General features: G+C 55.4%; 1 long non-coding RNA gene across 2 annotated transcripts; it reads left to right on the forward strand.

Moving 5' to 3' along the window:
- The first annotated feature begins 4,069 nt into the window (after positions 1-4,069).
- On the forward strand, positions 4,070-8,921 carry LOC135404179 (uncharacterized). 2 transcript variants are annotated; one of them, XR_010425593.1, is made up of 2 exons: positions 4,070-4,590; positions 8,252-8,921. It is a non-coding gene; the product is annotated as an uncharacterized LOC135404179 (long non-coding RNA). The 2 variants fall into 2 exon arrangements; XR_010425592.1 differs by having other exon boundaries at positions 4,538-4,615.
- The last annotated feature ends 15,366 nt before the right edge of the window (positions 8,922-24,287 follow it).

The raw sequence follows: 24,287 nt of genomic DNA on the forward strand, positions 1-24,287 counted from the left end.
TTCGGCTTCTTCTCTCATCCCTGGCAGGCAGAGGGATTAATTCACTCTTCTTTTTTTTTCCAGTGAACGTTGACACAAAGCAGCTCTTGCTGCTCCTTTTGCTTCCTCTTCTCCGGAGTCCTCTCCAAGATTGCACAAGCCAAGCTGTGTTTTATTAAGCTCCTGATCACTCTCAGCGTTCTCCCTGGTTTATCCTGCAGATCGCTCTGTGTGTGAGCTGCTCCAAAGCAGCCGCACAGGTAGGACCTGTCTGAGATAAAGGCTGAGATTTCAAAGACTCCCGTTAGAATCAAAGCCGAGGAAGAGACACCTGCAGAGGGTGAATCACCCGAGATCGGTACCCGAGATAGCTCAGCTCAGTCCTCCTCTGTGGGTGAGTTCTCTGGCAGGAGCCAGGTGCACCCTGCTGAAATTCAGATGCCACCCGAGCTCGCTGGGACAGGGGATGACACGGGCTGAGGTGGCATTTTGTGCGGGGGGGGCTTCGCTTTGCCCTTGGCATTTATGCACCACCGTGGGAAGCCGATGGGAGCTCGTAGAACAGTCTGGCATTGCCCATATTACCAGGGAGCAAACAGGATCAGGCTGCTCTTTTTAACAATTTTAATTTTATTCCTGATTTTTCTTTTTTTCTTTTCTTTTTCTTTCCCTTTTTTTTCCCTTTTTTTTTTCCTCTCGTTCCCCCGCAAAGCATTGGTTTGATTCCAGGGCATTTTTTAAATAGCTTTCAGAAAATTAGCGGGGAGGTGGGGCAGGGAAGAGATCCCTCTGGAGCTAAAGCTGGGATCTAGAGGCTTAACTCGCCACTCCAAGGTGAGCCTGGTGATGCAAAGGCTCAGGGCTGAGCGGCTGCAAGCCCGTCTACTCTGGGGCACGCGGGAAAGTCGGGGTGACTCAGAGAGCTGCTGCTGGGAGAGCAGCTTGTCTGAGCCCGTCGCTGCACGTGAGAGTGGGCAAGGGAGGGCACGCAGGGTTAGGAGGGACGGGGCAGAGGAAGGGAAGACAGGAATCAGCTGCAGAAGCAGCAGCTTTGGTCACCGTGGCCCTGGTGGCAGGAGAGGAGGGGAGGAGGAGGAGGAGTGTGTGGTGCCACAATCACCTTCTCCTCAAGCCCCACTGTCTGGGAGCAAACACAAAGTTCTGGCCTCTTCCCCCCCATCCCAAGTGTCAAACAGCCCCCTCAAACCATGGCAATGTGTCAGGGAGGAGGAAGACCCTGAGACCTCAGCTCTGAGCATCAGGGAGCAGCTTTTGAGAGCAGAGAGAGGCTCAGGGCCCCCCTGGGGTCACCCTGGGTGGGTTTGGGCAGTTTGGGTCTCACAGGGCTTGTTCCACGCGTGGAAGTTTCCTGCCATGAGGGCTCAGAGGTGAGCTGGGCTGGGAGGAAGGTGAGGAGGAACCAAGAGGCTCCTGTGGAACCTCTCCTTGTCCCGTTGGGGAATTCACACCACAAGGCTGGGGTGAAACATCTCCTGGCCTCCACACAGGGCTGACGCCTTGCCCTCTCCCTCGAAGCCCCTCAGGAAGGATGTAGGGTTAAGAGGTGCCCTGGAGAAGTAGAGGGTGGGGTGAGAGAAGGCCACCCGTGGCTCCAACAAGGCCCAGCCTTCCCCCAGCAGCTCTGGCCATGTGGAGACGTGCACCTGAAGAGGTCATGGGTTGAGAGGAGACGTCTTGGCGGTTCAGCTGGCGGAGGAAGCAGGGAGGAGGCAAAGGGGGTGGATTTGTTCTAGGCAAGGAGACAACCAGGCAAAAGAGTCATGAGTTCTTGGCTATGGAGGGGGCCCATTCCTCGGAGAGAAAATTGCTGGCAAATGGCTGAAACATTGAGCGTTTCTCCCCGGCCCTTCCCTCGCTGAGAGCGATGCGAAGGCAATTATTAGAGCTGCTTCTGAAAGGAAAAAAGGGGGAGGGAGGACTTAAAAAAAAAAAAAATTAAAAAAAAAAAAAAAAAAGGAGAACAACAACCTGGAGAGCTGAAAGCTGCTGCCTGGATGTGGGTTTTCAACAAGAGTCCTTGGCACATCTGTTTGCCTAACCCAATGCATCACCCAGCCTCCGAAAGCTATAATCAGGCAATTTCAGGGTGTGGAGCTGGGCACTAAATAAGTACTGAGATAAGTGCACGCATTGTTCACACGCCAGGAGCCGGGGAAGCGCAGATGGAGGGACCTGTGTTGGCCCTAGCCCTGCAATCCCCAGAGCCTCGGGGGCTTGGGGATGGCGGGGACGGTCCCGGGACTGCGCGTCGGTCGTCTCGCAGCGAAGGGCCCGCGGGGAAAAGGATGAGCATTAAAAGGAAAGAGAGGAGAGAGCAGCCTGGCTCCTCTTCCCCGCACCTCCCCACGCCAAAATCCCTCGGTGTAAGTGTCAATGGCGTCATCGCGGAAAGGTGGTGCTTGTCACAAATAAATCAGCCCTTGCCTTTTAGCTGTGATGATAATTATATGGTGTCTTAAGTATCTGTACAAACTGTCAGGGGAAATATATGGTGAGTAAAGAAACTTGGAGCTTGCTAGCAGGGAAATGTTAAGGTGTCTCAGCTTAGCTGCTACAAAGGAACCTTGTCTGGATTTATTTGAGGGGGGGAATGATGAAAGGTTGGATTCATGTCCTTTCTTGTCCATCAGGAGACACTTAATGTGGTTGTATAACCCTAAATGTTTTTTTAAAAAGGAGAATTAGAGAAGCGGTGGTTTGGGAACAAACGCGGTCCAGGGGGAGGAAGGGCAGAGGCCACATCCTGGGCACCTTCTGTGGTGGCAGAGGAGGAGCTGGGGGCCAGGACAGCGGGGTGGCAGCACCCCAAGTGTTGCTGCTCAGCAATGCAAGACCAGAAAGGGCAGATGGGGCCAGGAGCGATGCTAATTTGGGACAACCCCCCCCCTGGGGCAAGTGCATGAGTGAGCAGCCTTGCAGGACTTTCACCTGCAGGTGCAGATACCATCTGGGGTTTAGGAAATCCCCAGCCCGTGGATGCTCGTAGGTGACTGTGCTCCCATCCCCGGAAGCACAGGTAACAGCCTGACTCCAGAAATACCCCTCCCAGGACAGCCCCTGGCACTGAGAGCAGCCCCGGCCTCGCTGCAGGGCCGGCTCAGGCCATGGTGGGATATGACCCCCTTGGAGCAGCATTCCTTGCCTTTGGCTGGGCTTTTCCAGAGGTGCCCATCACCGTGGCCTCGGGGTGCCTGGAACCCCCCTGAGTGTGCTGCACCCATGGCTGTCACAGCCTTAAGAGAAGCTGCAGTGACACCAAAATTGGGTCATGCTTTGATTTTTCTCCGCCCAAGCACAACCGGCGTGAATCCAGTTTGCCCAAAAAAGGCTCCATTTTACCCAAAAATATTGGAATCACACAATATCCTGAGCTTGTAGGGACCCACGAGGATCATCAAGCCCAGCTCTTGAAGGGCCTGTGTAGGGATTGATGGCCCAGGCAGGGAAACTGAGGCACAGGGCCGTGACTTGCTCAAGGCCAGACACAGCGTGAAGGTTTTGTGGGTCCCCCTGTATTCCCCCATCCATTCCCATCCAACCCCATCCCACATTCCCCTGTATCCCCATCCATCCCCAAGAATCCCCATTTCACATTCCCCCTGTATTCCCATCCATTGCCATCCATTCCCATCTAACCCCATCCTATCCCCATCCCATATGCCCCCTGTATTCCCATGCATTCCCATCCCACATTCCCCCTGGATTCCCATCCATTCCCATCCATCCCCATCCTGTATCCCCATCCAACCTCATCCCACATCCCCATCCCACCCTGGCCCCTCAGCCAATCCCCTTCTGCCACCTGTGCTCCTGACCAATCCCGTGCTGCCACTTCACTCTGCTCCCAGCCAATCCCACGCTGCCACACATTCCCTGCTTCCAGCCAATCCCATGCTCCCACCCCCATTCCCAGCCAATCCCGTGCTCCTACCCAGCTCTGCTTCCAGCCAATCCCGTGCTCCCTCCCACCTTCCCAGCCAATCCCATCCAGCCCCCCCCTCCCCAGGGTATATAACCCCCCAGCAGCCGCTGCCCCACAGCTCTGTTCTTTTTTTGGGGCTAAAAAGGGGGTTTTTTTGATTAGTGAAGCCACCCCAGAGCACCCAAAGCTGCCCCTCATGTGAGGAAAACAAGCTCCTTGCATCCCACAAGTTCCCCTCCCCTTTTCTCCCCTCTTCCCTGCCCCACACGGCCTGAGCTCATTAGGCCCTGCTGCTAATTGCCTTCCAGAGCCACTCTGGGCGCGGGGGCTCTCGTTAACCCCCGGCCGGTGTCACGGCTCTGCCAACAGCCTCGTGAAGCTGCAATTAAGACAAAGCCCATTTGCATGCGAGCTCCAGGTAACGAGCTCTCGAGGAGCCAGCCACCATCCCATCCTTTTATTTTATATTTCCGCCCCCCTCCCGTTTCTCCTCGGCTCTCCCCGGTTCCTTTGCTTGTTTATTTATGGCCTTTTATTGCCACCGATATTTGCATGGAAACTGTTTCCTGCTGTTCCTTCCCCACTCCAAGCCATCATCCCCGGGTTGTGACATTACAGTTTCCATGGCAACGCGTTGAGATGCCACAGAGGACCCTCGCTGCCTTCAGGTGGGGAGCCAGGCAGATGGAGCTGGTGAGAAACAAAGAGGGGAGGGAAGAAAACACCCGTTTTTGCACACCCACAGCTGTTCCGGAGCCGTGCGGCAAAGCCGGGGCGCGACGACGGGAGGTGGGGCTTGAAGGTGCCCCAAAAAATGCTCAGGTCTTCTTAAAGCAAGGGCTGAGGGGTGATGGGGAGGGGGTTACTCAGGGGCAGAAGATGTCAGGTGGTTTCCTGCCTGCGCCCCAGAGCGCCCCGTGCCACCCAGGGAGGCCCCAGACACGGACAGGTTTGTGCATCGTCAAGAACAACCCTTGGCACCTCCGTCTGGGGGCACTGGGAGGTGCAACAAAACTCAACTCGGCTCTGTTTGTTAGAGCGTGGTGTTACTAATGCCAAGGTCATGGGTTTGATCCCAGTAGTTTGTTCCCATTCCCTTAAGATTTGGACTCGATGATCCCTGTGGGTCCCTTCCAACTCGGAATATCTGTGACTCTATCTTGAATTAACACCCCTTCCACCAGCGTTTTTTTCGACCCGTTCTCCCACCCCTCTACACCCCTGTTCTTCTCCAGACCTGCCCAATTCCCAGCAGAGAGCTGGTGTTGTGCCTTCCCCTCCTCTTCGGGGGGCCGGGATGTCTGGAAATCGTTAATCCCAAGAATGCCGGCGAGTTCCTGGAGCGATGGGAAGGGGACGGGGTCGGTCTATAAAACCTGAGCAGCCTGAGAGCGGGCAGTTTGAGAGCCCACTCCTCCTCACCTTGGCCTCTTTGGCAGAGGTCAGGCTCTCCCGAGCCCATCCCGGCGGCTGCTGCACCTCCAGATGTTTGTCATCGTGGTGGGGCTCCTGGGATCGATGCGAACCCCAGCACAGCCCCACCTTCCAGCAAAGATGTGGCTCCTGGTGTGACCCCATCGGGTCCGAACTCTGCCTGCAATGTGGGAGAGGAAGAGAGGAGACATGTCTTGGGGGAGATCTCCTTGCTTGCCTTCCTTTGGCTCCTAAAAGTGACCCTCTCTGGGCTCCAAGAGCTGTGCCACGTGCCCAACCTCCCTCAGACATCACCTCCACGCCACGGGGAGGTGGCTTGTCCAGGAGAACAGACATCGTGGGACATCTGCAGTCACTGACTGGTTTAGCAAAGGTGAAATCCAAATCACATCTGAGCAACCCTTTCCTCTAGACCTTCCCAAAATGGATGCCGGAGCCTTTGGATAACTGCCCGCGTCTCTCCTGCACCACGAAGCCTTTGCTGGCTGCCTCTCACCTCATTTTTGGATCACATTTTGAGCCAGGCTTTATCTCTCCCTTTCCCAGGACCAGCCCTTGGTACCTCTGCGCCGCCTTTCGTTGTATTTTTATTTTTATTTCTTTCCCAGTCTATAAAAGGGCCGTAATAGGTGCTGCAAATCAAGGGTGTCTGGATGCTAAACGTGCTGCCACTCGCCGATGGGCTCGGTGTGACCCCAGCACAGCGATGCAGATCTTCTTTTTGTTACCAAAAAAAAAAACACAACCAAACAAAAAGAGCTTGGAAAAGATAATTTCCCTGCAAAACTAAATCACCACTTCCTGCAACAAAGGAGGGAGCTATTACTGCAAAAAAAAAAAAAAAACAACAACCCAAAAAACCTGCTGACTGCAACCAGGACACATCCTCGCAGTATATTACTGCTTATTGGAATATTCCCTGCATCTACTTTACCATATGTTTGCCCTCCCTCATTTTAGGTTGTGCTGCTTTGCTAAATTACATGTTTAAAGCCAACCAAAGTCGGGAGAGGGGAGAGGGGAGACTGGAAACACCCCGAGAGCTTCTCCCCCTGCAAAACCCTCTCGCAAACCGAGGCACGGCGCTGCGCCCGCGCCCGAAGCCGACCCGAATTTCCTCCTCGGTCAGATTTGGAAGGGAAAAAACCCAAGTGCCATGGCTGCCTCTTCCATTTTCGCTTCCCCTGGCGAGTCACAGTGGAACAATCGGGCCGTTCTGTTCGTGCTGCTCTCTATTCATACGGTAATTAGGAAGCTGGGAATGACAGGCCGTTTAATGACGGCTGTAATATGTACCTGCATCTCGCACAACAGCTGCTGCGCCGGGAGAAAATGCAGCCATGTTTCTTTGAGATGGGCTAATAGGAAAATCTTGAGCTAACAAGGAAATAAATCTCCCCAAGGCTAAACTTCGCCGAAAATGGTTTCGTGTGCAGAGAAAGGAATTTTAAACAAGTTGGGCCAAATTCAGCCTGGCTGGAGCTGAGGCGGCGCTGCTGCGGGTGCCTCCAGCCCTCTGCCAGGGTACCAGAGCTCAGTACCTGCACCTCGGCGGGGCTTTTGTGCCCCTGATGCCGGTGTAAATCAGGGCTGACACGTCCTGAGCTGCCGGGTTTACGCCGGGCTGTAAAAGCGGATGCGAGAGGACGCGGCAGTCGGGGCCTGGGGCTGCTCCCCAGGGCCGGTTTGGGTCCTTCTCTGCCCGTTCTTGGCATGAGGCAACAGTGGTGGTGAGGGCAAGGCTGGCACAGAGGACCCCGTGTCAGGGGGGAGGCAATGAAACCCCCTCTGGGTGTTGTAGGGGATAGAGAGCATTATAGGAGGGACCCAGTGCCGTGGCTGGAGGTGCTGGCACCACACCACGTGTGATGCCCAAGCTGAGGCTCTGGTTTCTCAGGCTCCAGGAGGCAAAAGACACAAGGATGGGGCTGAAGATTGAAAAATAAGAGAGATCTCTGCACCCCAGGTGAGGCAGTGAACCTTTTGGAGAGGGATCTGCAGGGAAAGAAGGGCTTTAGCTGGGTCACGGTGTTCTCTGGGGCACAGAGGGGTCCCAGTCAGAGCATTGGGGTGACCCCCTCCCTGGGAGGCCACATCTGATTTTGAAAGGGCTGTGACTCCCTCAGTGTGTTTTCCCAAAGAGGAGTCACCTCCCCAGGGTTTCCTTTCACCTCCAGATCCCTCCAGCATCTACTACAGGTCTACTACAGGATCCTACAGTTTTACTCCACTGGATCCGCCAGCCCTGGTTGTTTTTGTCGTGTCTCCTTGGGTGATGGCAGTTGGGAAGGAAGAAGTGAGGAAGACGAGCTCTCCCAGCATCCAGCAATCTCCCCAAAGCCCCTCTCACCCAGTTCAACCACAAGTCCAGGGCTGGTTTCAGCTGCACAAGGGCAGAGCCTCCCGTCCGCGGGCACCACCCCAAACTGCGCCCATTAACCAGACCTTCGGGTGCCCAAGGGGAGCAAGCTGAGGTGGCAGCTCCTCCATCTCGTGGTGCACAGCCAGGAAAGGGAGCAGGATGGGACCCTGACCCCTGCTCTGCCATGAATTACAGCCATGGGGCTGCTGAGTCCCAGCCCAGCGAGGACCTGCCGGTGCCTCTCAGCCCGGCGATGATTTGCAGCTCAGCCCAGCCCAGCTCTCTGCGTGCCTTCTCCGAACGGATCCGTCTGAACCAGCTCAAGTTCTCCCCAGCACTAATTGATTTCTGCTTGCAGCCAGCTCCCTTTCAGCCCCCTGCCAGCCCCCAGCCCTCAGAAACCCGGAGATAAAGCCCCAGGGTCTCAGTTTCCTGTAGTCAACCTCTGAACATCTGATCAAGTGTCTTAAGTTGTGTGGATTTCTCTTTATTTTTTTTTTCCCCTTCTTTTTTTTTCCCTTCCCCTTTCTCAGGCATCCCGGGGGAAGTTCCCAGAACCATTCCTCATTTCTTCCAGCCATCTGCTCCGACCCACGGCGAGAAAAGTCTCCCTTCCTCCCAAACTCCCCTTAAAAAAAAACCCCCGCGTTAATCCAACCCGGTTGGGTCGCACATGGGTTTTGCAAGGGACGTGGGAAAGAGCTCCTCGGTGGGAGAGGACCTCGAAAAGGAAACCCAGAGCAAGCAAAAGCTTTTTGGGGGAGTAGAGGGCGAGCTCGGTAGCATCCCCAGCGCCGGGGAACGGGGGCGTCTCGGGGGGCCCGCCCCGGCCGTTGTCAGCCCATAAAAAGGAACCCTGCAAACAACTTCTCAGCCTCCTTCCAAGGGAGCTGCTGCTCCGCCTCGTCCCTCCTCGGGCTGTAATTTAAGGGCTCGGAGGGGGTGTGCGTCCCTTCCTGGAACCGCTGGCGCTCCGCACGCTGTGAATAATATTCCGCTTTTTCCATCTGTGACTAGATTTACGACCCGGCAGCTCCGTTCAGATCTAGGTCTGATTTCGACGGTCGATGCTGGAATGTGATATTTTCCTAAATGTCCCTGTAGTGCCATGAAATCCAGTTATAAAGAAAACAAGGACATGTTTTAACAATAAAACCAATGTGCATGATCTAATTAAACGGCATAATAAAATTAGGAAATAAATGCACAAAGCATGAAAACCTGTTCCTTGAAAAGTGAATCAAATTGGCTACTAAAACGAGCGTTTATTCCTTGTGAAGGAAGCTGGAGGATCTTGTCCTCCTTCTCCAGGAAGGGATCTCCAAGATGTTTCCAGGTTTTGGGGAGGTTTAGCCGCTGAGGGTTGTTTTTCTGAGAGAGCTGGATGGAGCCGGAGGCAGCCAGGAGGGGGAAAAGGAAGGGAATATTTGCCTAGTGGATGCATTTACCTGCTGGAAAACCCATCGCGTGCACAGGATTAATAAATACATCACCAAGGAGTCCAAGAGCCAAAGCTGGGGGAGGGAGGGCCTTGCTGCTGGGGTTTGCTCTGGCGTGAACTCCAGTGAGACCCAGAAGGGTGGATGGGAGAAAACAACCACCCCACCAAGCTGCTTTTGGCAAAAAAAGGAGCCTATTTGGTTGCCCAACTCTTAAGCTCCTCTGAAGTGTGAATAATGTCAGTCTCTTCTCATCCCTGTGTGCTTGTGCCCTCCAACTGTGGGTTTGGGAGCTGGAGCAGGGGAAACTGAGGCGAGGGATTCAAACCAGGAGCCCAGGTGAGGTTCCCAGCCCATGGTTGTGGCCGTGAGCGATGATGGCTCCGTGCGTGCAAAGCAGAGGCAGCGGAGGAGGAGGAGGAGGAGGTGAGTTTGACTCACCAGCTTAGTGCCTCCGATCCTGCCACGTTGGCAAGGGAAGAGGGAGCGAGGCCAAAGCTGGAGCTCCAGCTTTGCAGCCAGCACCAGGCAAAGAGATGAGCCTGACTCCAGCCGGGGGTCTGGTGCTGAAACCTGGCAGCTCCAGGGTGTGCGGGCAGTGCTGGAGGCTCCAGGGGTGGGATCTGCAGGGTTTTCGCATTTTTCAGTTTTGCAAAACTTTGGAAACCGAGCCTGGAGTTCGCAAACCTCGACGTCTCGACGCAGCGTTTGCAGTGACTTCGGCCATCGCGCGTGGTCCAAGTCAGGCCGGTGCCAACACCCAAGAGGTTTTGGGGGGCCGAGATCCATCTGGGGGTGTCCAGCTCTTCCCTCCCACTCTCCTGGCAGTGCCTTGTGATGCCAGTAGAAACCTCCCTCTTCCTTTCCTGCTTGGCACTGAGATCCACCCTCCACCGAGCCCATCCATCAACGAGCTTGGCGCGCTCTCCCTCGCAACTGCGTCGTCCCGTGTACCCCCGTGGTGTTAAATAATTAAACCCTAGCACGCTGTAAAAGAGGAAAAAAAGGGGTGATCCGTCTTACAGCTGCAGAATAAAATTTGGCACCCGCGCCGAGATCAGATATCGTCCTGGCAGGCGACGGTGCCAAAGCCGGGCGCGGGCTGGGGCCTGTGCCCCGGAAAACCTGCGAGGTTCCAGGAGACCCCAGCACTGGATTTGGCCCCTGTGGCAGAAGGAAAAGCTCCCCGGCTCTTGCTCCCTTGGAACGGGGTTTTTTTCCAGGGGATGGCAAAAACCTACTAAAAAATAATTATTGCCCAAGAGCAGGCGGAATTGTGGACTCGTAAGTCAGCGTGGGGAGGCGGGTGGTGGTTATTGCTTTAATCAGCGTTGCAGGGCGTCGATAAGGACGCGGGGTCTTATTTATGGCGGAGGTGGGAGCACCTTCCAGCCCCGTGCTGGGTCCTGCAGACCTCCTGGCGGGGACCCCCACGTGCCTTCCTGTGAGAATCCCACCAGCACCTCCAACCCCGCGTGGCCACGTCCAACCACTGGAGCCGGGGGCATCAGGTGGGTCAAGCCCCCGAGAGTTTGGGGGTGTTCCTTTTTGTTTCGCAGTTTTACCCGCCGAAGAAACTTTCTGATTTATTCTTGGCCCCCATTTTTCACGCTTAAGGGCATGACACACATTATCATTCACCACCTTCGTTTACATGTAGCAAACATAGGTCAATTTATTTCTAAATCCCCTTTTTTATGGCTCTATTGAACTATTTGCCACATTATTTATACGTTAATGCGATGAATCCCTCTGGATATCACACTGTCTAATAAATAACGCGACAAATCATTAAGCAGGGTGATAAAATCAAGCCATTTAAAAATACATCAACCTGTGTTGCTTTCGTGTAAAAGAAGCTCCAGGGGCCCATCAGCACGAGAGAGGAGGCGAGAGAGACACACACACACACACACACACAGAGAAAAAGGCAAAACACCTGCTTTTGCCGACTTCCCTGGAAAATGAGGTTGTTGGGGGGTGGGGTTTAATGCAGGCAGCGAGGCTGTAAGGCAGGGAAATTAAAGGGGGATGGATGGGTGCAGAGCTGAAGGCAGAAGGGGAAGCTCGTCCCCAAAATCACATGAGAGCCAAGTGCCGTGGCTGGCAGGATGGCACGGGTGGGCACGGCCCGGCTCAGCCCTCGGCGTCCTCCTGCAACAGTCACGTAGGGAGCGCAGGCAAGGCCGGCTTGCTGCAACATGCCGAGGTGTTCCCAGCTCCTGGCTGCGGGTGAGGAAAGGTGCCGGGTGGGAGAGGGTCTGGGCTTTCCCAGGGGAGCCACGGCAGCAGGATCCCCAAATCCCGGGCGCGTCGGTGAGCGGGAGGAGAGGTGGCATCTCATCCACCACCTGCTCGAGCAAGGTGGATTAGATAGCGGGTGCTTTCGCAATCACATCCTTGATAGCAACCAAAGTCCTTCCAAGGATGAGGGAGGTGAGCAAGGTCAGTGCTGGAGGAGGGACGGTTCCCTTCAGCTCACCTTCACCACCCACCTCTCCACGCCCCTACGAGCAGAGGTGCTTCCACAGAGGCTCCATCCTCCCCATCCAACACCTCTCCTGGCTCCACGTGGGTCCCACATCGGAGGTGCCCTTGCTGGGCACCATCTCACCCAAGGAGAAAACCCACATAACTCTCCAGCTCTCTGCTCCAGAGCCATCGCTCGCCTCTGGCACTTACAAATGATGTAATCCACTTTATTTGTGTGACAACAAAACGGTTATTACAGTAATCAGTATAATTAGCACCAGCCAATTACCATAATAATACAGTTCCCTTGTTCCAGGGGTACTTTTAAAAAACAGGTTTATTTAAGATTTTGGAGAAACAAATAAAAATCGCTGGGCGAGAGACGCAGCAATAACGTGTTCGGTTGTGCTGATGTGTGCGGAACAGAAAGCGGCTTCTCCCAGAGACGAGTGTGGGCTCGGAGGTCATTGGGTTGCCCGGAGCTCAGGAAAACCTTATCCCAAAGATCTCCTCCAGGCAGCTGGGGAGAAGTGGGAAATGTGTGGGGTGGCCTGGAAAGAGCGCTCCAGCATCATCTCCTGGTGGGTGCAGGCTGTCAGGCCGGGCGATGCCCCTTGGATGTGCCACGTGCGGGTGCTGGACCTCCAACAGACCCTGGTTTGGTGGCCACTGTGGGAGGACATTCCCTGGAAACACTTCCAGGGGTCGATGCTGTCGCTTTTGGAGACGCTGCAGGGAAGTGGGGCTTGAGGAAGCCCCAGCAGCAGCCAGGACTCAGGGCGGGATAATGACACCGGTTAAAAATCTGCTTTGTTTAATTTTAAAACCAGGCCCGTCACGTCCTGCTGCAGCGCAGGGAAACCTTTACAGGGAGCTTGGATGGGTCTGGAGGTTCTTCAGAGCTGGGAGCTGAGCATCCTGTGAAGAACTTTGCTGCTGCACCAAGGTCTTTAGGCTGGGTTTAAACCCAGAGTGCTTAAAAATAGTCTTGGAGATGCATTGACACCCTTGTCCCCAACAGCCATGGGATGCATCTGGCTCCAGATGGGATGCTCCAACCCAAACCATCCTGTGACTTTATGGGATTTTCAGGACATCTCCTCTTGCTCATCCTCTTCCACAAAATCTCCAGGTCGAGCTCTGACCCGGAGACATTTTCTCTTCCTGCCTTTGAAGCAGACGACGTCTCCCGACTGTGCCGAAAGCCTTGAGTGTAAACACAAGCCCCGGCCTTGGCATTTTTAAAAGATGCTTTGAAAAATTCACTCTAGGACTATTATCCCCTCAGCCTTATTATTTTCAGATGCAAAGATCGAGCCGCTGGGCAGCCGCCAGCCGGAGTTAATCCGATGCAAATGCGGCGAATCCACCGCAGCTGAACTCCTCACATCCCCGGGTAAGGCTGCGCCCTTGATTTCCTGACAATGGCCCTTTGGAAAGACACCAGAACATCTTCTGCGAGGGATTTTTTTCTCTTCTCAAGTCTGGTTCAACCGAAAGTTTATTAGTGGGAAGGGGATAATGAAAATAACGTGAGCTGGCATCGTAAACACGCACGCTCGGGCGGAGGAGCCGAGCGCAGTTTGGAACGAGCCGCGTAAGCGCCACGGCATCGTATTCCTGCCATCCTCCCAGCCAGACAAATGCCAATAATTAGCCATAAATAATACCTAGGCTCCTCACAGCAGGTTAATCCACTATAAACACGAACCAAGCCGGAGAAATAACCCGAGGATGGAAAACAGCCTGGTGGCCAAGTGAAAAGTTTTGCGCAGCCGGAGCCGTTGCCAGATTCCGGGTTGCTGGATAACAGGCAGTTTCTTGGCTCGTCCCGGGGCTGCTTGGCCGCTGAGCATTCCTGCCTTCGCGGGGGGTTCACGCTGCAGCAGGGACACCTGATGGCTGCTGTCCTTCCTTGCACTGCTCCCAAAATCCCGGAGGTTTGCTGTGCCCACGAGGGTGGGGGCACAGGGGCTGCTGGGGGGCCCTGTTACGAGTGAGCAGCCCAAGGTCCATCCAGATGGACCAAAACACGGAGTAGCCGAGGGGGATTTCACCTGCCACCAGCCTGAGATGAATCTCAGGAGACTGTCTTTTGATCCCCAGCCCCCTGAATTATCCTGTGATGGTGAAGGGAAAGCTGAGCTGGCCCAAAATATACCTTTTTTGATGGCTTTGTGGGGAGCTCTTGACGCTGAAGACAATAAAACCCAGCCAGAGGTGCCACCAAGCCACTGAGATGAAAAGCCAACCTGACCCCCTGCCCTGCCCCTTTGTCTCCCACCACCTGGGCAGGCTGGGATTGGGTCACCCAGGACGGTGGCTCGCTCGCGACTGCCCTTTACCAAAACTGAAATCTAAAGACAGGCCTGGTAATTCGGGCAAATTCCCATCCAGGACGTCTCAGCTGCTGTTTATAAAAGCTGCTGCCTTCGTCAGAGCTGAGCAGGGGAGCCAGGAGGGCTCCCAAGGCCCGGGAGAGCCGGGGCAGGGCGGCTGCAGCAGCGTCTGGGTTGAAGGCAGTAACACTGTGCAGATGTTTAACCAAGGCAATTTACCCATCAGTTCTTCTCATTTGCCTAATGGGATTTTTTTTCTTTCTTTCTTTTTTTTTTTATTGTTTTTTTTCCCCTCTCTTCCCTTTCCAGATGCTTTTTTTCCTCTCCATTCCTTTTCTTTCCAAGCTACAAACTCTCTCTTCCCCCCACCCTGCCCCCAGCAGGGATAACCCCGGTGATCCATCAGGCATAACTTCCCTCCAGCCCTGCCCCAGGTGGTTCCCATGGACCAAAATCCATCTTGAAATGTCACGGGGGGGGGAGAAACAACTCAGAAGCCCCAACCCAGAGGACAAAAACATCCCCCAAAGGTCCCTCTCAGCTGTTCCTCTCCACCCCAGTCCACCCAGTGTGGATGGGGCTGCTCAGGGTGGGGGAGGCATGAGGAGCCATCCCCTGCCAGCAAACAGATTTGATTATTTTTAAGGGAAAAAGCCTGCATTTCTCCTGCTCAGGGGCTGCTTTCCCGCTCAAGTGGATTAATCTAAAGCAAAGAAAGAAATTTGTAGCAAAAAAAGCCCCGGGAAGGGAACAAAGGGTGGAAAAGCTCCACTGATGGCCCCATCCACTGAGGCAAGTGGTTCTCCACGGCCAGAGAAGGGTTGTGGGGCTGGACATGGGATATGGGGGGAGGAAGGTGGCTGCTGGGTGAGGACAACATGGGGAGAGGGACAACGTTGTCCCCAAGCAAACCCACAGGACCACAGTGTCCCCCCAAAGGTCCCTCCCAGCTGTTTCTCCCCTAAAACAAATAATATTGGGTGTCAGCCCCGATGGGAGCCGGGCAGGGGGGCGAAGAAAGGCCATTTTCTGTCCCAACATAATTCCTCCTTGTCACTCACCGCGAGGAGCCGCATTCCAGCCCCACCAACCGAGGCAAACTTTCCAAAAATATCCCTTTCACGAGGAGTTATGGTTTTCGGCTTCCTCTCTTGGGGCAAAATCCTTCCCTACCCCCAGCCCTCCATCACAGCATCCCTTCCAGCCGGCAGAGAAATGAAACACATGATATTTTGCCCCACATCTCTCCAGCTGCAGCCAAGAAAAGACACGGCTCCGCTGGAGCCAAACGTGGCCCCTTTCCAGCTCCCATGAATGGGATGTTTGGAAACCAGTCACAATTTTTTTTGAGGGATTCTCAAAGAGCAGAAGGAGGGACGGGAGGGCTGCGGGGTGGGGATTTTTTTTTTTTTTTTTTGAGAGGCATCTCCGGAGTCATTTATTTGCAAAGCAGAAAAAGGGAAAAAAAAAAAGGTGAAAGGGGGTGAAAAATGGCTGTTTACACAACTGTTCTCTGCGTGTGAGTGTGGGGGTCACCCGGTAACTCTGGACCTGGAGGCCAAAACCAACTGGATTAGGCAGTGACGCCCAGGTCTCCAAAATTTCATTGACACAGCAGAGAGGAAAGACCCCAAAGATCCCCAAAGGAGGACCCTCAACGCTTTGTCCCCATCAGAGAACCCACAGCGCAGCACATCCTCCACGGCGGCTTCCCCTGGCCCCATCCGCCATTCGGGAGCCTCCTCTTTCCAGCCGGGGTGGCTGAATTTCAGAGAGAATTCCCTTGCCCAATCCCCTCTGGATTAGCCCCAAATCGCCGCCGCCTTGCGTAAGCCACATGCCTCGGAGATGACACCACTGCCAATTAGGGGATCATGTGTTCACAATTAAGCGCACTGGTATCGTTGCGAAATGAAATAAAACTCAAATATCAAGTGGAGCCCATTATCTGGGCTAATTGGCTGGCGGCGTGGAGAGGGTGTTAAAATGGGGCTTTTAACTGTGCGTTAATCTCCCCGAAGACAAACTGTTTGTTTTCACGTTTTTATGGCTCGCACTCCCACACACATTGTATATTTTGACCCGGATGATGGACAGAGTTATGGGGAGAGAACTGTAAAAAAGTAATTACGAATTATGAAAAACATATATAGCCTTTTGAGCCGGGTGGCTGCGGCAGTGCGGCCGGTGTCTCGCCAAGATTTAATGCTCTTGGGCTTTATGATCTCCATCTAACCATCCATCCTTATAAAGCCGTGGTGGTGCCGGGCCACTGTCACACCCCGAACGCTCCTGCCTGCCGCGGTGAGAAGGAATCCCGAGCCCGGGCGATGCTCCGGCCTCGTTTTATCCCTTAAGCCCACGTGAAATGGCCGATTCTCCAAGGTCGAGGCGTTTGGGGCGATCCCAAAGCCCCATCAATCCCCCTGGCGTTAACGAGGCGGGGAGATGCGGGCGCCGGGCCAGGCTGCTGCTTGGCTGGGGATGAGGAGCCGGGGAGCTGAGCTGCGTCCCCATCGTGGGGGGGTTGGCACAACCCCCCGGGGGGTTTCACCCACAGCACCAAATCCCTGTTGTTGGTTTCTGGCCACCAAGCCGACAGGAGGAGCAGTCAGGGGGGTGTGATGTGACAGGAGTGCCACGACCACAGCCCCCAACACGCCCTGGTGCCCCCTCATCTGCCCCGTGCTGAGAGCTCCGTGTGCCCTCGGTGGTGGCAGAGGTGCTCCGGGCCCAGCTGGAACCACGGCTCAGCCTCCCCAGCCTCTGCAGGGGGTATTGCTGCGAAAAATAATCCATACAGGACACGTGAGGGGTAGCCCAGGCAGCCAGGAGGACACCACCCCCCGCCCTGGCAGGTCCCTCCCGCTCGCCGGGCGCTCCCCCTGCGGCAGCCGCTGCCGGGGGGGAGCCAGCGGGGCTGGATGCTGGCGAGCAGCTGACAACAAAATGAAAAACATCAGGTTGGAGACTCTCCAACTCCTTGACAAGGCGACTACTCACACACACGGCCGTGCCAGATGAGCCCCGGCCAAGAGGCGAGGGCCAGCTCCCCGCGGGGACACTGCTCCGGGCCGGCCCCGGGTGGGAAGGAGGGGGAGGTTGTAAAAACACCTCCGTGCCTGGGTTTTACAACTGGCTTCCAGAGAGATTTAGGTCCTCCAGGAGGAGGTCTGGTGGCAGGCAGAGGGATGTTGGCACCCTGTCCACTGCGACACGCAGGTGAGTAGAAAAACCTCCCAAATTTGGTCAGTCCAGGAGCAGTGGTGAGGTTTGCTCCGGGCTGGAGACAAGAGGACATTATCCAAGCCCAAGATGGTTGGGTGTCACCTCCCTGATCTTCAGCAGTGATTTCTTGTTAAGGATGTCCTCCAGCTTGTCCCTTTGGAGGGGTGACACTGGAGCCAGGGCAGAGGAATCACCATGAGGGTCCTCACACTCCCTGCTGGCTGTAGCCCAGCTCTTGATGGGTATAAGGAGAGGAAGCCCTGGGGCAAGTGGACCATCTCCATCCTTGGCAGCATCACCATCCTTAAATCTTCAAGTCTTCGTCATCTCCAGCAGTCCAGTGTCGGCTGAGAGCCCTTTGGGGTCCCTTCCAGCCAACAGTGCTGGTCCCTGCAACCTCAGCTGAGCCCTGTGACACACCAAGAGCCCAAACTCGTCTCCCAGAGGTCCCTTCCCACCTCCTACTCCCCTGCATTGCCCTTCAAACCCTGTGGCTGCTCTTCGGGTGAGACCTTCCTGCTCCTCAGCCAGTCCCTCGGCTGCCCTCGGAAACACGCAGGGAAATCTCGGCTCCCATCTCCCCTCAGATTGCCCCTGTTTAATTCCGTGTCTGATTTCAATATTGATTTATGGCACCAGGCCCTGGATCTGGGGATTTTCAATTTGATTCAAACCTGCTTTCTATTGATTTGACTGAAGGCTGCAGACGACGGGGTTACGTCGAAGCAGCTTTTAAATCAACGCCCCCGGCCAAGGCAGCGCTGGCACAGCTTTCCCAGGGAGGTATTCCCGTAAAGTGCCGGTCATCTGGAAGCCAGGGCTGCGCCACCGCTGGGCTGAAAGAAAATGGAATGGGATTTTATTTCAAATTCAAGACAAAAGTGTGGTCTGGAGGCGGAGCTGTGCGGGGAGGAAGGGGCTGTGGAGGATTTTAAGGGAGGGAATCTGGGGGTTTAGCCAAAGTTCCATAAGGGTGACCACTGTGACCACACCAGTGTGGTCATGACTGGGCTGAGAGATGTCCCCACCACGTCACCCTGCACAGGGAGGGGTGTCCCTGTTGGTAAAGCCACAGTGTCCAAGTGCCTGAGGCACAGGGAGACCCACATCCCCCATGGGCAGCCACAGTCTTCTGCAAGATGCCACCAAGCATCTCTGGGAGGTTGTTTGGGTGGGTTGTGCCTCCATCCACGAGCCCGTGGTTCCTTGCACAGGTGGCCGCAGTGTCCCAGGCCCCCGACTCGCCTCCCGCAACATCCCCTCATTCCCCTGCGGCTGGAAAACCTCCCGAAATCCTCTTCATTGTGCGGGCTTTATTGCTCCATAAAAAGGTGCGGATCCTCCAGTCCAGCCCGGCCAAGGAGGGAGAAAAAGATAAATAGCACGTTCCCGTAAATCACACCGAGATTAATGGAGAGAGGTGGGGAGAAAGCAAACACGGGCACGTGCAGGAGCGGCAGGGCCGCCGTGTCCTTCAGGGAAGGGTGGCTCCCATCGGGGATGGGAGGCTGCTGGGTCTGGGATGCTGCTGGGTCTGGGATGCTGCTGGGTCTGGGATGCTGCTGGCAGTGGGATGATGGTGGTGGTGGGTTGCTGGGTCTGGGATGCTGCTGGGTCTGGGATGTTGCTGGTGGTGGGATATATGGATGATGGGATGATGTCGATGGGATGCCACTGGTGATGGGATACTGTGGGTGATGGGATGACACTGGTGGTGGGATACTGTGGGTGATGGGATGACACTGGTGACGGGATGATGTTGGTGATGGAATGCTTTTGGTGATGGAATGCCATAGGTGATGGGATACTATTGATGATGGAATGCCATAGGTGATGGGATACTATTGGCAATGGAATGCCGTTAGTGATGGGATGCCATTGGCAATGGAATGCCACCCTGCACTGCCTGAGCACTGACTGCTCCATACCCAGTCTCCCTTCCCTACCTCCATCTCCATGGGGTGCTCCCGGGGCTCTCCCTGCTTCCTCATCTCCCCCCTGTGCATCCCTGGGTGAGTGACCAGAGCCTAAATACCCTTTGGCTCCTTGAAAGTGTCAGATGCAGCTCCAGGGGCAAACCCCAGGGAGCCTGGATGCTCTGGCCACCGAGCCGTGCTCCCACACGCGTCTCAAGATTTATCCCTGGGTACTTGGCTGGGTTTCTAATGAGAGCCAAGACGGATGCTCCACTCACCAGTTAATAGGCCGGGTCTTGGATCAGTCGCACTAACTGGCATCACTGCACTGATTCCCTTTTTATTGCACGTTGTAACTCACGCCTGGGGAGGCGGCAGCGAGAGGAGGCTCCTGGCACCGGGATCAGGCGGCTCCAGCCGCTCGGTCACCGCTCGCCCGGGGCCACAAGCCCCCAGCACGATGGACATTTTGGGGTGGGGCTCGGTGGGCGCCCGCTGCCCCGGCGCGGGGGTGCTGGGGTGCATCTCCCGCGCCCCTCCGCCTCCAGCTCCTGGCTGGAAATGCCGGGCTGGAGGAGCTGCGGAAAGCCAGGCAGGCTCCGTGCGAAGCTGTTATCTCCCCATCTAGTGACCGCGGCGCGCATAGCAAGATGCGCCACGCCGCAAACGGTCTGGGATGCTCCCTAATAATTCAGGAGGCGAATAAACACCGGACGGAACAAGAGCTCCAACAAAACAACATCCCCGCCCCCCCCCCATCCACCGCTCCCAAATCAAACCCTTTTTGGGTGGGCGCTCGGATGTGCCGCCCACGCGATGCCCCCCAAAGGAGGGGGGGGTGGCATCCTTTGTATGCCCCCAAACCGGGGGCACCCCGAGGCGCCGCCGCCGCCCCCGGGAAGCCTCGAGCGAGCGGCGGCTCCGACCGCAGCCGCCGCGGGGATTTTCCTCTGCTTTCCCCACTCAGCAGCCGGCCGTGATTTACGGCTCTCGCCTAAACGCTGCCACGTGGCCGAGCTCCCGTGGGCGCCCTCTTCGAGCCCCCGAAATCCCGGTGGAGCCCGACGGGATGCACAAGGGGGATTTTTTAATTTTTTGTGTGTGTTTTTCTTTTTTTTTTAATTTTTTTTTTTTTTTGGGTTTTGGGGTTTTTTTTGGGTTTTGGTTTTTTTTTTTTTTAAGTGTTTTTGCACCACACATAGTGCTTTTTGGGGGGGGCTTTAAAAAGCAAGAAAAGAAGGGGGGGGGAAGGAACAAAATTGCTTCTCTTGTGAGGATTGTTTTGGATTGCTTTGGATTGCTTTGGATTGCTTCTGTGTCTGGAGGGGGCAGCAGGGGCTGGGGATGCACCCTCTGGCACTGGGCACCCTGATACCGGGTGAACCCTGATTTTAGGTTCTTGCACCCCAACTTTTTCCCCTTCAGGATGATTTGAGGATTGAAGGAGCATTTTTGCTCTGGGCTGATCAATCCCAAGCTGTGATGGCAACGCTTAGGCCTGGCTTAGGCCCAGAGCCAATCACCAGAGCATCAGGACACCTATTTTCCCCCCAAAACCAATCCTTGACTTTCTCTCCAGTCAAACCCCATCCTCTCCCTTCCCTTTCTAACCTCAGAGGACACTTCAAGCTTTACACCCCCAGGCACAAAGGTTCTGGCTCTCACCAGATGCAAAGCGCTGCTGATGCCGGTGATTCACGAACGCCTTTTTTTTTTCCAGACATTTCCATAACTTTCCCAACCTTTCCAGAGGCAAAACGCGGCCAATAATTGTTTTCATGCAAATTAGAGCCAATTAAACCGAGGTAGAGTTTACTGGAAGGCGAGACACGGACTTTCCACGGAGTGAAACCTGTTTGGATTTCATCAGGGCATTAATTGCAGGCTGACGTGGGGGTGATTGCACAGCCGGGCTCGGGCACCCACTCTGCCCTGCTGGGTTGATTTTCATCAGCTTTTAGGGTTTTCATCCATTTTACTAGAAAAAAAAAATGGCAAGTTGCAGATCTTCTCCTGCCTGCCTGATGCAAGGGGGCTCCATCCCAGCTGCCATCAGGGCACAGGATGGAGGGAGGATCCAGCTCGGAGCAGGGAGGGAAATTCGGGTCGTTTTTGGCAGGAATGTCAAAAAATCGTGGGAGCAAGGAGGGGGTAATTGCTGTGCAGCCTCTGGAGCCTCGCAGAGCCCCAAAGGGAGGCAGAACCTCACGGGTACATCCCTCCTCATGCAGGGAACAAGCCACGACAGGCCGAGCCTCCCAGGCTGCAGCGCCCGCTGCGCCCGGCTCCGCACGGGATGGGGCACGAGGAGAACCTGCCCTCCCCATGACTTTCCTCCAGGTTTTTTTCTTTGCTCTTTGGCATCCCCGTGCAAGTCTTGCAAAGAATGGCCCAGTGGAGCTCGTAGAGAGGTTGGTGCAAAGCGGGGACAGAACCAGGGGTGAGGTCTTGGCTCGGCTTTGCCCCAGGGGGGTCAGTGGTCCTGGGGCTCAGGAGCAAAGCCAAGGTGGGAATGTCCTGGGACAGAAGAGCAAAGCCAAGGTGGGAATGTCCTGGGACAGAAGAGCAAAGCCAAGGTGGGGATGTCCTGGGACAGAAGAGCAAAGCCAAGGTGGGGATGTTCTGGGACAAAAGAGCAAAGCCAAGGTGGGGTGTCCAGGGGTGCAAGAGCAAAAGCAATGTAGAGATCCTCTGCTACTGCAAGAGCAAAGCCAAGGTGGAGATGCTGCAGTGGCACAAGAGCAAATCCAAGGCTGGGATGTTCCCCCAGTGCAGGAGGGCACAGGGATGGGGGTGCCCAGTGATGCCAGAGCAAAGCCAAGGTGGGGATGTCCAGGGGGCAGCGTGGGGATGCTCTTCTGGTGTAAAAGCAAAGCCAAGGCTGGGATGTTCCCCCACCCCAAAAATCAAGTCGAGCCGGGGATGTTTCTGGGGTGCAAGAGCAAAACCAAGATGGGGAAGTTCCTGTGGTGCAAAAGCAGGAGAGATGCTCCCCCCTGTGCAAAAACAAAACGACAGCAGGGATGTGCCCCAGACAAAGGCAAACCCGGAGGGGTTCCTCCCCAGCCCTGTGGTCTCTCTGCCCCCCCAGCTCTGCACAAATGCAACCAGCACCCGCCAGCTCCCAGCCCACATTTCCACGCAGGGACTTTTCCCCGTGTGCCCTCGCGCTGTTCCCTCATCCTGCCGGCTCTGGAAGGTGCACAAAGGAGCCCAACCCACCGCAGAGCCCGGCGAGACAACAAGCTGGGACTAGCAGAGCCCAGACAGGAGGCGGCTGCCCAGAAAATGCACCCTGGAGAGGTAAAACCCTAGCGGATTGTGCAAACCCTACGCCACCGCCTCTTCCACCGAGCGCCCTCCCAGACCCGCTCCCTCCTCGCCTGCAGCCGCTCGTTTTCCTTTGGATCAGCAAATAAAATATAATTAGTTGGGTTTTTTCCTCTCTCTTTCTTTCTTTTTTTTTTTTTTTTCCACGCTGTCAGCACAGAGACCGACAGGGTGATTTCAATCTTTTTAATTTGTATTTCCCCCCTCCCCCCCCCATCCCCTTTCTTGTCTTTTCTCCGCCCAAAATGGCCGGGTCCGGCACCCTCCGCAGACAGAGGATTTGGCAGGATTTGGCTCTTTCGCAAAGCGCCTGCGGCAGGATTTGGCCGGGCTGCAGCATCCCATCCCCCGGGATCGCCTCCCTGGGGCTCGCTGCCTCCTGCGTGGCTTCTCTAGTGTCTGACACGAGGTTGTGCTCCTCCCTCTGCAGAGCGCGTCGCTGCCGTGTCTCCCCTTTCCCCAGCTGTCTCATCCAGGGTATAATTCAGTTTTCCCCCTCCCCCGTTATCAGCGCGGCTGAGAACTGCCCGAATTCCGCTGGATTTTTGGCGAGGGGACGAGCGAGAATCCTCGTGGAAAAGTGTTAAAAAAAAAAAAAAAAAAAAAAAAAAAAAAAAAAAAAAAAAGGAAAAAGAGCCCCTTAACAGGGGGTGGGAGGGGGACCGAGGGGCCAGGGGCACCCCCCGGGGTGCTGGTGGGTGCGGGTGTCCCCCCCGTGTCCCCGCGGATGCGCGGCCACGACGCTCCCCCTGGTGAGGGCCGGGATCCATCGGCGCTGCCGGGAGGACTCGAGGCTGGGGGAAGGATTTCCCCCCCCCTCCAACTTCCCCAAACCCTTCGCAAAGGAAGGAAAAAGCAAAAAACGCTGCTCGGACTCCCGGGGGGCTTCAGCACCGCGTTTTACACCCCCAAATTTTCAGTGTCTTGCCTCTGACCCCTCACATCGATATTTCCCCCCCCTTCCCCAAGAAATAAAGGAGGTTCTGGGGAGAGGCTTGACCCAGGGAAGCGGCTTCTGACCAGGGAGGGGCAACCGAGGGGCAATGTCAGGGTGGGAAAGGGGCATTAATTCAGCCGACAGCCCCTTTTGGGGCACCTGGGGAGGGGACACGGGGCTGTTTCTCCTCCACTGTGGGCTCCCTGCGTCCGTATTCGTGCTGCCTGTCCATATTCACACCGCATTTCATTATTAATTACTGATTTTCCCTCAGTGCAACCCTTTAATTGCTTTTTTGACCCAGACAAGCCACCCTGGAGCAGCCCTGGGGAAAAGGGGGACCTCCCTCTGCCACTGTCACCCCACACGTGGTCACAGTCCCCTTCCCCAGGCTCCACCGGGGTCCCCAGTGCAACGAGGACATTTCCCCCCTGCATTATCCTAAACAAGAAGCCTCTTTTCCCGGTGAATCTGTGTTTGCCACGGTGCCATTGTCCCACTGGAGAGGAACATCTCGTTTCCTGCTTGAATTTATTTATCTTCAGCTCCCTGGCCTGATTGAAGAGCCCTGGGCTAACGGCCCCGTTCTCCCTGCACAGCTATTTATAGACGGGGATATTTATAAACAAGCCAGAAATGCTCCAAATGGATCGACCAACCCATAAAAATAAGGAGAGATTTGCAAGGTGGACACGGCAGGAGGGAGGGGGGAAAAGCCCCCCCCCAAAGACCTGCAGCAACTTGGAGCATCCCCCGGCCACGGGGGGTTGGGAAACGGGTTTGCTCCTTTATCCCCAGGAATTTGGCTCCTCAGGCTGGGAAAAGGATGGTTTTCCACCCAAAAGCGCTCCCGAGGATCTCGGTGGCTCTTGGATACAGGAGTCCCTCTACAGGGCTACTGAGAGCAG

The sequence above is a fragment of the Pseudopipra pipra genome, chromosome 30 (assembly GCF_036250125.1).
Source record: "Pseudopipra pipra isolate bDixPip1 chromosome 30, bDixPip1.hap1, whole genome shotgun sequence".
Classification (NCBI taxonomy): Eukaryota; Metazoa; Chordata; class Aves; order Passeriformes; family Pipridae; genus Pseudopipra; species Pseudopipra pipra.